Source organism: Lagenorhynchus albirostris, chromosome X (genome assembly GCF_949774975.1).
Source record: "Lagenorhynchus albirostris chromosome X, mLagAlb1.1, whole genome shotgun sequence".
NCBI classification, from domain to species: domain Eukaryota; kingdom Metazoa; phylum Chordata; class Mammalia; order Artiodactyla; family Delphinidae; genus Lagenorhynchus; species Lagenorhynchus albirostris.
The window spans coordinates 113,942,825-113,954,930 of record NC_083116.1 but is presented as its reverse complement, the minus strand read 5'-3'; the positions used below and the strand labels follow the sequence as shown (position 1 = coordinate 113,954,930).

Genomic DNA, 12,106 nt, shown 5'->3' with positions numbered 1-12,106 from the left:
TGACTGTAAATACTGGAAGAAAAATTTGAAGAATGCCTCATTTACATTTTGAAGTACATTTCTACATTGAGAAGTAGAATTGCTTCTCAAATCACACAGTACCCCTGTGGATTTAATGTCAAGAATACTAAGTTGACACAAATAAGTGCATTTGCTTAACTTGGACAGATGTGGTTTTGAAATTGACATGCTTTAACTTTAAGGTCAAATCAATTCTTCGAAAAAAATAAGCTAGTTTTATCAGTGTGGATGCAAATATTAAAGGAAAATGATTTTTGGTACTCTTTTTTCTTACATATTGAAAGGATAATATTTTAGATATACTGAGTAAAATAATATGCATTATTAACATCAATTTCTCTAGTTTCTTTTTAACTTCTTTTTTTAATATGGCTACTAGAAAATTTAAAACTGCATATGTGGCTCCGTTGGACAGCACTGCTTTGCATCAGGTAACATAGTCATACTTATTTGACATCCTCCAGTACAACGCTGAAAGAGTACAGAATAGTCTTTTTATTATTTGATAAGTAAATTTATTCCCAAAGTTTGGATAATTTTTCTTAATATTATTGGCTCATGAAAGACCATGATATGTCTGAGACTTGTAGTAACTCAGCAGGTTTTGAGCCTGTGTCTTTGGAAGAATAATAGCAGTTGAGTCAGAAAAGGAAGTCTAAGGCCAAGCTATGAGAAGTCTTTAAGCATTTGATCTTTATTCTGCTGGCAATTGACAGCCATTGAAGAGTTTTAGAAAGGGTTTTTTTTTCATCATTAGATTCGTATTCTGGAAAGGTAACTATTGAAGCCTGTGGGACATGAATCGCAGGAAGCCAGTTATTACTATACAGAATAGAAAGAATAAAGACCCAAGTTTAGGTAATTGGAAATAAGGGGTGGGGGAAATGATGAGATGGATTTAAGAAAGATTTGGAGATTGGTGGAGTGTGGGAAGTGAAGGTAAAGAGTAAAGGATGAGTCCGAAGTTTTTGATGTGGTCAGCTCAGTGAACAGCGATGCTACAGACTATCACTATGTACTAACATGTAAATATCTCAAGATTGAGATTATTTGAGAAAGATCAAGCTGGGGAGGAAGGTCAAGTGTTCAGTTTGGTCATTTGACTTTGACTCTCTAGGGGGTGAACATAACCAATAGACAGGTCCAAAGCTCAGGGGAAAAGGTGGGAGCTAGGAGTGGAGATTTAGGAATCTTCTGCATATAGGTGGCTAGAATTGTGGGAGTAGAGAAGATCACCTGGATGAAGAAATTCTCTACCTTGGCTGCACCTTATGATCACTTGGAGGGATTGAAAAACCCCAATGCCCAGGCCATCCTACCAACAAATCAAATCAGGGGTGGGACCCAGGCATGATGTTTTTTTAAAGTTCCCAGGTGATTCTGTTCCCAGTGAAAGGTTGTTGTCTCATCACAGAAAGAATTCAGAAACGAGACAGGGAGGTCAGTAAAATAAGTAAAGTGAGGATTCATTTAAGCGACTGTATGCTCCGGAGATGAGAGCGGGCAGTTTCAGGTGAATAGCTGCCTTGAGTTTCTTTGGCAAGCTGGTTATGTGGGGTGTACAAATGAAGGGGCAGAATATTCATTGGGGAGGGAGGGGTTGGAAGTCGTATTCTCTGATTTTCACCCCACCACCACCTTCCCGAGGGGAGGAGGGATTTTGTCCTTATTTAGCTTTTTTTTTTTTTTTAAACGAGAGGTTCATAGGGTGTTTTATTTTTGTGTTTCAATTTTTTTTTAACATCTTTATTAGGGTATAATTGCTTTACAATGATGTGTTAGTTTCTGCTTTATAACAAAGTGAATCAGTTATACATATACATATGTTCCCATATCTCTTCCCTCTTGCGTCTCCCTCCCTCCCACCCTCCCTATCCCACCCCTCCAGGCGGTCACAAAGCACCCAGCCGATATCCCTATCGGCTTGGTGCTTATTTAGCTTTGATTGGAAGTGTCATGGCTTTGGTGCATGATGGGTACTTATCTGCAAGGCTAATTTTTTTTTTTTTTTTTTTTTTTGGTGGTACGCGGGCCTCTCACTGCTGTGGCCTCTCCCGTTGCAGAGCACAGGCTCCGGATGCGCAGGCTCACTGGCCATGGCTCACGGGCCCAGCCGCTCCGTGGTATGTGGGATCCTCCCGGACCGGGGCTCGAACCCGTGCCCTCTGTATTGGCAGGCAGACTCCCAACCACTGCGCCACCAGGGAAGCCCTGCAAGGCTAATTTTATTGTAATGAGAGCATAATGAGCAAAAGGTTACATCCAGATACTGGAGGTTCCCGCCTTTTCCCACCTTTCTTTCTCTGCCTTCAGAACAATTATCACCCCAAAATGTGTGGTTTCCTGTCAGTCTGGAGGTCCTGCTTTTCTTTGTCTGTCCATGGGCCACCCGCTATTTACAAGATGCGTGGTTTCCTGCCATCTGGCCATGCCCCCCTTTTTCTGCTCATATCTAGCTACCTGCCTGCTGTAACAATTCTAATATGCAGCCAGGTTTGAGAACCACTGGTACAGGGTAAGAAAAAAAGACATGCCAATGATAGAATCCTGCAGAAACTCAACATTTAGAGAGATAACAGAGAGCAGGGCAAAGAAGCAGTGGGAACCCAAAGATAGTGATGTCATGGAAGCCACGGGAAAAGGAGGTTTCAACAATATGAAATAAGTTCAAAGAATAAAAGAACCGAGAAAAGGTGAAAAAAGATTGCCAAGGGCTTCCCTGGTGGTGCAGTGGTTGAGAGTCCGCCTGCCGATGCAGGGGACGCAGGTTCGTGCCCCGGTCCGGGAAGATCCCACATGCTGCGGAGCGGTTGGGCCCGTGAGCCATGGCCTCTGAGCCTGTGCGTCCGGAGCGGGAGAGGAGGCCCGTGTACCGCAAAAAAAAAAAAAAAAAAAAAAATTGCCAAATAAGGTGAAAGCCCAATCATGTTGGGGGAAACACACACATACATACACACGTGTGTGTGTGTGTGTGTGTACATGCACATACCAGTCAGCACCAACATGAGGTTTTTCCCATTATCCTGAACAACAAGTGGGCAGGACCAGAAGAGGCAAAAGGCTGGATTGATCCAGGGTTGGGAGTTTGCAGGGACAAAGGACAGGGGCTTGAGAGGTTGAGGATGCGATGATTAACCATGGGGAGAGAATGGAAACAAGGTGAGGGATAATGTGAAGGGAAATAAGGTGGTTTGGGACTGAAGGTCTTGATATGATCAAGGAACGGGCACAGCATACATATTCTGAGTGGCCTATGGCCTTTACATGAAACTGCTTCCTCCTCCCGCTCTGCCCCAAGTATCCAGAAGTACTGGAGTTGAGGAGATTAAGGAATTGAGACAGGGCCTTGGCTGAATCTTCCACAGAGAAGCAGAAACTCCACCCAGAATGAGGCAGGCATTGAATTGAGGTCACACAGGTGTCAAAGTTGTCAGTGGGGCTTCCCTGGTGGCACAGTGGTTAAGAATCCACCTGCCAATGCAGGGGACACGGGTTCGAGCCCTGGTCCGGGAAGATCCCACATGCCACGGAGCAACTAAGCCCGTGACACAAGTACTGAGCCTGCGCTCTAGAGCCCATGCTCCGCAACAAGAGAAGCCACTGCAGTAAGAAGCCCGCGCACCGCAACGAAGAGTAGCCCCCACTTGACGCAACTAAAGAAAGCCCGCGTGCAGCAACAGAGACCCAATGCAGCCATAAATAAATAAGTAAATTTGTTTAAAAAAAAAAGTTGTCAGTGAAAGTGAGCTGAGACCTGGAGGCCTGGTAGAGAGTGACTGGGCTGGATGAGGCATGTACCTCCTGGGGTTATTTTATTAACTCTGTGAACAATGGGCTGAAAGTATCAAAAAGGCCACCTTCCTGTTTTCTTCAACCCTGCACTTTAAAAGGCAGACCGTTTGTTTCCCTTAAGTCAAGCTTGCCTGTTATCGAGAGCTTTAAACATGTCTTAGATGGTGCTGTGTCATATATAATTCAGGAGCATTGTTTTTCTTTTTTTCCTTTTTCTTATATTCTTACATTTTCTATACATTCACTGTTTTCGATAACTTTTCATTTTGATATAATTTTAAATGCATGCACAGAAAAGCTGTAAAAAGAGTACAAGGAATTCTTTTATACTCTTTATCCAGATACAACTAGTGTTGATATTTTGCTCCGTTTATTTATCAGTCTCTCTCTCTTTATGTTTACATGCATTTTTTCCCCCCAAACCACTAGTTAGTTGGAGATGTTATAGTCCTTTACCCAAAATGCTTCAGGCTGTAATTCCTAAGAACAAGGACTTTATCTTATGCAACCCCAGTACACTGATCAAAGTCAGGAAATTTAACATTATGATAAAGCTATTGTTCAATCCACGGTTCTTGTTCTACTTTTGTCAGTTGTCCCAGTAATGTCTCCTATGGCTATTTTTCTTTCCTGGTCTAGGATCCAGTCCAGACTCACAAATTGTGATTTAGTTGTCTTGTCTTCTTAGTTTCTTTTCATGTGGAACTGTTCCTCAACTTTACTTTGTATTTCTTGATCTTGACATTTTTTGAAGAATATAGGTCATTCATCTTGTGGAAGGTCCTTTAGTTTGAGTTTATCTGATGTTTCTTCATGATTAGATTCAGGTTGTGCATTTTTGGCAAAAAGACCACAGAAGGGATGTTTGTTCCTTCTCAGTACATCCCAGCAGGAGGCACATGATGTCAGTTTGGCCCAATTGGAGATCTTACCATTGCTTTATAACAGCAATAGAACGTTCTTTGAGCTTTATTTTTCCCATTTGGCAGGCATCTTGCATTGCAGTATAACTTTCTTTTTTGCACAACCATGATAATATGAAGTTTCTAAATTAGTTTTGATTACTTGCAAATAACCAAAGTACAATAACCTGGTGTTTTTTAAGGAAGCAAGTTAGAAATAATATCCATTTTTTTTCTGGCCATGTCTCACGGCTTGTGGGATTTTTATAATTCCTAGACCAGGGTTTGGCAGTGAGAGTGCAGAGTCCTAACCACTGGACCACCATGGAATTCCCTATCCATTCATTTTTACTTGTGGAGTTTTAACGTCAACAGGTATACTTAGATTTTTTTTTTTAATTTATTTATTTATTTATTTATGGCTGTGTTGGGTCTTCGTTGCTGTGCGCAGGCCTTCTCTAGTTGTGACGAGCGGGGGCTACTCTTCGTTGCGGTGCGTGGGCTTCTCATTGTGGTGGCTTCTCTTGTTGCGGAGCACAGGCTCTAGGCGCACAGGCTTCAGTCGTTGCGGCTCGTGGGCTCTAGAGCGCAGGCTCAGTAGTTGTGGCTCTCAGGCTTAGTTGCTCCGCAGCATGTGGGATCTTCCCGGACCAGGGCTCGAACCCGTGTCCCCTGCATTGGCAGGCAGATTCTTAACCCCTGCACCACCAGGCAAGTCTCGGTATACTTAGGTTAAAGCAAAATGTACTTAGACTTGGCAGACATGGGCAGGGGTGGGGGCAGGGGCAAAAAAATGTACTATTTCAGACAAAAATGAGAAAACTATATACTTGTAAATAAGAACGAACCTATTTTTTAAATATTAATATTAAAGTATACTGAAAGTGCAAGACCTTTATGATTAACATGGCACCATGCCAGGTAATATACTCTAAAACCAGAAGAAGTGGAGAGAAGTGAATTATTTTTGCAGAGTGGATCTTAACAGTAACTGCTGCATAATGATTTTAGGCAGATTCTCAGAGCCCGACAGAGGGGAGTCATGGGACTGGTTGAAAGAAGAAGCTGAAAACTGAGCCAAAGAAGATTTTAAAATAAGAGCTGTGTCAACATGCATACAATCACTTGCTTTGAAGAAGCTGCAGTAGGATCCAGGAACAGGAAAAAAGAATATTTACTGTTTTGCGTTTGCATGCCAAAATGTAATCTCTTCTTTTCTTCTACCCTTCCCTTAAAGCAACAACTGTCTGCATGTAGAATGAATGTGTTTTAAATGAACCATTCAGTGCTCTTTTCTGCTCTCATTTCCAGTACTGAGTGACAACATGATAGACTAGAAGTCTCCTGACTTTGGAGTCAGACTGACGCCCGCAATTGGCCTCAGTGTCTATGTCTTTATACAAGGAATGAACCTTGCTGGATTGGGAGGATTAGAAATGACATATGTAAAGAACTCACAGTACTTTACAAATACTGTGGCCCATAGTGGACATTCAATAATGGAAGCTGCACATAAGGACGATGTAGTTTAAAGAAAAGAGCCCTGGCCTGGGAACTGGGGTTCTGTTACCCAAACACTGGGTTCATCTCTTGGTAGGTGTCAAGTCAAAAGACACAACCAAGCCAAAGATCTATTAGGGGAACCACTGACTGAAGCCACCCGCCCTAGCCAGGCCCGATAGTAACCACTTGCATGAGTTCTCTTACAACAAGATGTCCTGGTAAGGAATGTGGAACTGACAAGCTACCAGCAACCGGGAGAATTTGGGAAAGGTCAAAAGGAGAGAGGAGAAACCAGTCCATATGTCCTACCAACCTCCCAGAATCCTTCTCGCTGGAATCCATCTTGGCTGAGTGATGCACACGCCACCAGGAAGGACCCTGAGTCAGAGTGATTGGCCAGAGACAATCAGGAAACTAACGCCATTACCATAAAACCGGAGACTGCGAGCCACGAAGCAGAGCAGTTCTCCTGGGTTCCCTTACCCTGTTGCTCTCTGCCCCGGCGCCCCTTCCCAATAAAGTCTCTTGCTTTGTCAGCACGTATGTCTCCTTGGACAATTCATTTCCAAGTGTTAGACAAGAGCCCACTCTCGGGCCCTGGAAGGGGGTCCCCCTTCCTGCAACAAATGGTGACTCTGGTGGGCCTCTTCTTTGCTACGACTGACATCCTGGCCACTCGGGGTACTCAGGGACCAGCTCGCCTGCCGACAGACCAGACCCAGAGGCCACAACCGGGACCCTTTTGTCCCTCATGTCCTTCTGACACACATGACTGGCCAGAGTGCCCTGACCAGGTAAGGAACAAGAGACTTTATTGATCTCTTTCCCCTTCCCTCTTCCCTTCCTCTTTTCAACCCCTCCTATCCTACCCTTTTTTCTTCTGTCCTGGTCGTGGATGCAGGAGTCTAGTTGAAGGGCCTCAGCCTAATCTGAGGGTCGGAGCCTGATCACCTCCAGTGGGCAGATAACTCAAATTCTGGTCTGGTATGTGGTATGTGGTATCTGGTTTCTGGTTTCTGGTAGGGCCAAGTTCCCATCCTCCCTTCCTGGAAGCCCAAGGGAAAAGTCCCGTAACACCTGGGCATCTGCAGGTGGCAGGAGATATCTGTAAGGCCATCCCTTTTATCCCCCTCCTTCCCCTTTTCTTTCAACCTCTTTTCCTCCCTTTGAAATCTCTGAAGACACGAGATATTTCCGTTTACTCTGTCAGTACTCAGATCTGAAGTTCTGTGTCTCTGCAGGAAGTTTTCTGAGAGACTGCAATCTTGTATTTAAGGGAGTGACTGATTAGGATGGCCGAGCCTGTGTGTGTTTTATGCTTTGTGTTCTGTGTTGTGATTTGTGATGGCCATTCTGCCTTGTGAAATGGGAAATTCTAGTTTTGTTCCACTGTGAAGCCCTCTTGGGCAAATTCTGTCTGACTGGAAAGATTTTAGCTATGAACCTATAACTAAGAAAAAGATATTTTACTACAACATTGTGTGGCCACCATATTATTTAGACTCCAGAGAAAGTTGGTCTAGGTAAAACTCTTGAAAATTCCAAAACTGGTTCTTTTTGCATATACAGTTAGGAAAAGCAAGCTTGATAAAATGTCTTTTCAGAATTCTGACCCTGAGGGAACAAGTCCTACTAGGGGAACTTGACTTTCTCTCCCTGTGCCTTGAGACCAGCGCTCTCAGGATCACTTATCTTATCTAGACCATCTCTAATTCCTGAGACTGAGGGGAAAAAAAAGGTAAGAAGACTTCTAAATTTTACCTATTCCAACTGTTATTTATAAGCTAGTGAGTTTTATATTGTAATACCTGATTCATGACTAAGTTTAGAAATGAGGCTATGAGACCTCTGGTTGTATCTGTCTATATGTTTATGTGTGCATTATCTTTGTTTTTACCTTTGGATGGTATTAACAAAATTAATTTGTAAGTGGGCTCTACTTAATTGGATTAAAGGAAATTAAGCACTTATATAAATTCTCAAAAACACACAGAAGGTAACTGGCCAGAATTAATTTTAGGTTCACGTGAACTGGGAAATATTCAGTATTAAATTAATACCTGGTATTAATGTTTAAGTTTGTTGATCTAATTAATATAGACATGTCTTTAGAGTCATCAACATCAAATATAATACCTTTATTGTACTTGGGTTTAATAGAAGTCAAATAAGACCTTATTATATCTGTTGCAAATTTTTCAGCAAGAAAAATAACTTGGTATGATGAAATTTTTATAAGTGTATTAAATGCAAGTGAGATAAGAGCTTTTGGATGAACTTTTTAGGAATAATTATGTTTTAGAAATGTCTACTTGAGGATGATCTCTCCAGATATTTGGTAATGTGAAATTTTACAGTTGTGTTAAGTTAAATGATGGAAGTTTGTTGAATAGCTGGGTCATTCCCAAATAAAATAAGATGCTGAGACATCAGTTACTAAACAGAGAAACTAAAGATATTTAGGACTATTAATGAATAGGTTTAGTGCCACCCTGAGATGTTCTCTATTTGAAAGCAAATGTGGTACTTCCATGGTGGCACAGTGGTTAAGAATCTGCCTGCCAGTGCAGGGGACACAGGTTCGATCCCTGGTCCGGGAAGATCCTACATGCCACAGAGCAACCGAGCCTGTGTGCCACAACTACTGAGCCTGCACTCTAGAGCCCATGAGCCACAACTACTGAGGCCTGTGTGCCTAGATCCCATGCTCTGCAACAAGAGAAGCCACTGCAATGAGACACCCATGAACTGCAATGAAGAGTAGCCCCCGCTTGCTGCAACTAAAGAAAGCCTGCACACAGCAATGAAGACCCAACACAACCAAAAATAAATAAATAAAATAAAACTCCTTCTGCTTAAAAAAAAAAAAAAGAAGCTATGAGGAATAGAATTGCATTTTATTAGTGAAAAGAAAGTAAGTCTGACTGAGAGCTGGTTGTTTCTAGATAGAAGAAAAAGTGATGGATACAGAAAGTGATGGAAGATTTGTGGGGAGTGGACCCTGAAGAAAGAGTTTTGTGCATGGTCAGGACTGGCTAAGTTTAGAATAAATTTAATTGATTAAATGAATTTTAAAAGTAAGCTGGTACAAAACTTGAATTTGGCTTTTCTCTCTGTTAAGAGAACAAGTTTTCTTAAAATGTTGAACTGCCTTTGATAACAGATTTTAAGTTTCTTTACCTTTTAAGCGATATATTCTGTATTTGCCTTTGAAATCTTTTATTGTTACTTTGGCTAAGTGAATAACTATTGTTTCACAGTGACCTGTGATCCTATCTGACTGAGTGTTCTAAACGCTTTTGATATTTTTCTGACAAACTTTCCAAATATCAAATTTTAATTACAGTTCTTTTGACCTCCAGCTAAGTTCGAGATGCTTTAGAAGACCCATGAAGCATCTCACAGAGAAATATTTCATCAGTATGTTAAATTACAGTACATGGAGAGCATTATTACATGAGTGATAAACTTTTTAAAAAATATACTGTATGGAACGGGAAGTGGAGTCCATCTGCGATGACCTCTAACTTTAAGAAGGCAAACATGGCATCAACTGCTCAGTGAAAAAGGATGAGTCCTAAACCAGAGCTTACTGAAGAGCAGAAACAGGAAATTCGAGAAGCTTTTGATCTCTTTGATGCTGACGGAACTGGGACAACTGATGTTAAGGAACTTAAGGTGGCAGTGAGGGCACTGGGCTTTGAACCCAAGAAAGAAGAGATAAGAAAATGATAAGCGAAATTGATAAGGAAGGGACTGGAAAAATGAACTGTAGCTACTTTTTTATGGTGATGAGTCAGGAAATGTCTGAGAAAGATACCAAAGAAGAAATCCTGAAAGCTTTGAAGCTCTTCAATGATGATGAAACGGGGAAGATATCGTTCAAAAATCTAAAATGTGTGGCCAAGGAGTTGGGTGAAAACCTCACCGATGAGGAGGGGCAGGAAATGATTGATGAATATAAATGGAGATTGAGAAGTCAATGAGCAAGAGTTCCTGTGTATCATGAAGAAGACCAGCCTTTATTAAGATCAGTGTCATCTTTTTTTTTTAATTAATTAATTTTTATTTTTGGTTGTGTTGGGTCTTCGTTGCTGTGCGCAGGCTTTCTCTAGTTGTGGTGAGCGGGGGCTACTATTTGTTGCGGCTTCTCACTGTTGTGGCTTCTCTTGTTGCAGATCATGGGCTCTAGGTGTGCAGGCTTCAGTAGTTGTGGCACGTGGGCTCAGTAGTTGTGGCTTGCGGGCTCTAGAGCTCAGGCTCAGTAGTTGTGGCGCACGGGCTTAGTTGCTCCACGGCACGCGGGATCCTCCCAGACCAGGGCACAAACCCGTGTCCCCTGCATCGGCAAGCGGACTCTCAACCACTGCGCCACCAAGGAAGCCCGAAATTGAGGTTCTTTGTAAGGTGACCTGCTGAGTGCTTTAATTCCCCAGGGCAGAACGAGAGCACGTTAGAGTGGAGAAAAGGGTCTTCAAGCTTTTGCCCACCTGCTGCTCTGCCTTGTATCGCTTTGTCCCGCATTCCCACATTTATGCTACGGCAGAACAACTTCTTCACAAGCACATGTTGTACCTGTGTCACCACAAGCAGGGGGCATCTCTTCAATGGTTCCAATGTTAATTGGCGCCTGAGTGCAGCTTTCTCTTTTATAAAACCCAATGAACTCTCTTACTTGCATTTGGATGTGTGTGTGTGTGTGTGTGTGTGTGTGCTATTGTTTTGTCTTCAAATAACCCTTTCTTATTTTGAAAAAAAAATATATATATATATACTGTATGGATGTTATTATTCTAGAAATTACATGGAATTCCTAAAAATCTAGTATGTCCTGGTAAAATGTTGCCAGTCATAATTCTAGTTATTTTAAAATGTTGCATGTCACAGCAGTAAGTTTCTTTTGTCAGTTACATTGTGATCAGATGGTTAACTGTGACTTTTTAAGTCTTTCTGTCATTTATAGACAGTTGTTGTACTCTGATAAATCTCCAGTTATCCTGGGGAACTGGGTAAGAAAGTAAAGAATCTTAAGGAAACCTGATGCTTCATCAAAAGTTTAACAAGAGGATTAGTTACTGAATGGGCTGGTGAATATAGTTGTAATGTTTATGTTTCTATCTGAAACATTACAAGCTGTTAATTTGTGTTTTCCAGATACAAAGAAACCCTTCCCTTCAAACTAATTATGACTTACAGCAATTTGGTAAATTACACCTTTGTAAGCAGAATTGAAAGATTTCTCTTTTCTCTCTACCTGACCCCTCCAGAGATTGGAAACTCTTGGGTTCCCAGCAGCTTTATCAGATAAATTAGAAAGGCCACCTCCTAATAGGTGCAGGAATCTGAAGGTATTTTTGTGGACCTTAAAAAGGGAGGAATTCACCTAAATCTGAGGCAGAATCTGTGACAAGCCCTTGGCTTTGCTTTCCTGGTCTGGGGAAGCCTTTAATCAATTAATCAGACTTAATGTGCAGACAAATTAATCTTGCTTTGACTATATTGGTAAAAATGAGGGTAACTTTAGACAGAAAGTGATGCTTCAATGGACATCAAAATCTAATTCTGTTTATTGAGGTCTATATTCACTAAGACTCACTTCTTAGATAGTTTTTGCTGTTATGTTATATTGTTGTAAAGTTTTAATTGAATTATTAAAAGGACACTTTAAATTTGTTTCTGAAGCTTAACTCAGTAATCTGTCTTTGGACGAAGCTCAGATGCTCCATGATCTGCAACTGGGAGGTTAACACCAGGTTATGGTCATTTAAATTTAAAGGCAACTTTATTTGGGGACAATTAAACCATACTAGAGATAACCAGCCTAGTAACACTAGGAAACTAGGCTGGGTGCCTTATGGATAGTGCCAATATATTATTTCCCTTAAAGA

At 41.6% G+C, this 12,106-nt stretch overlaps 1 pseudogene; it reads left to right on the top strand.

Annotated features, from left to right (window-relative positions):
* Positions 1 to 10,986, top strand: part of LOC132513668 (centrin-2-like) — a 34,151-nt pseudogene extending 23,165 nt beyond the window's left edge.
* The last annotated feature ends 1,120 nt before the right edge of the window (positions 10,987 to 12,106 follow it).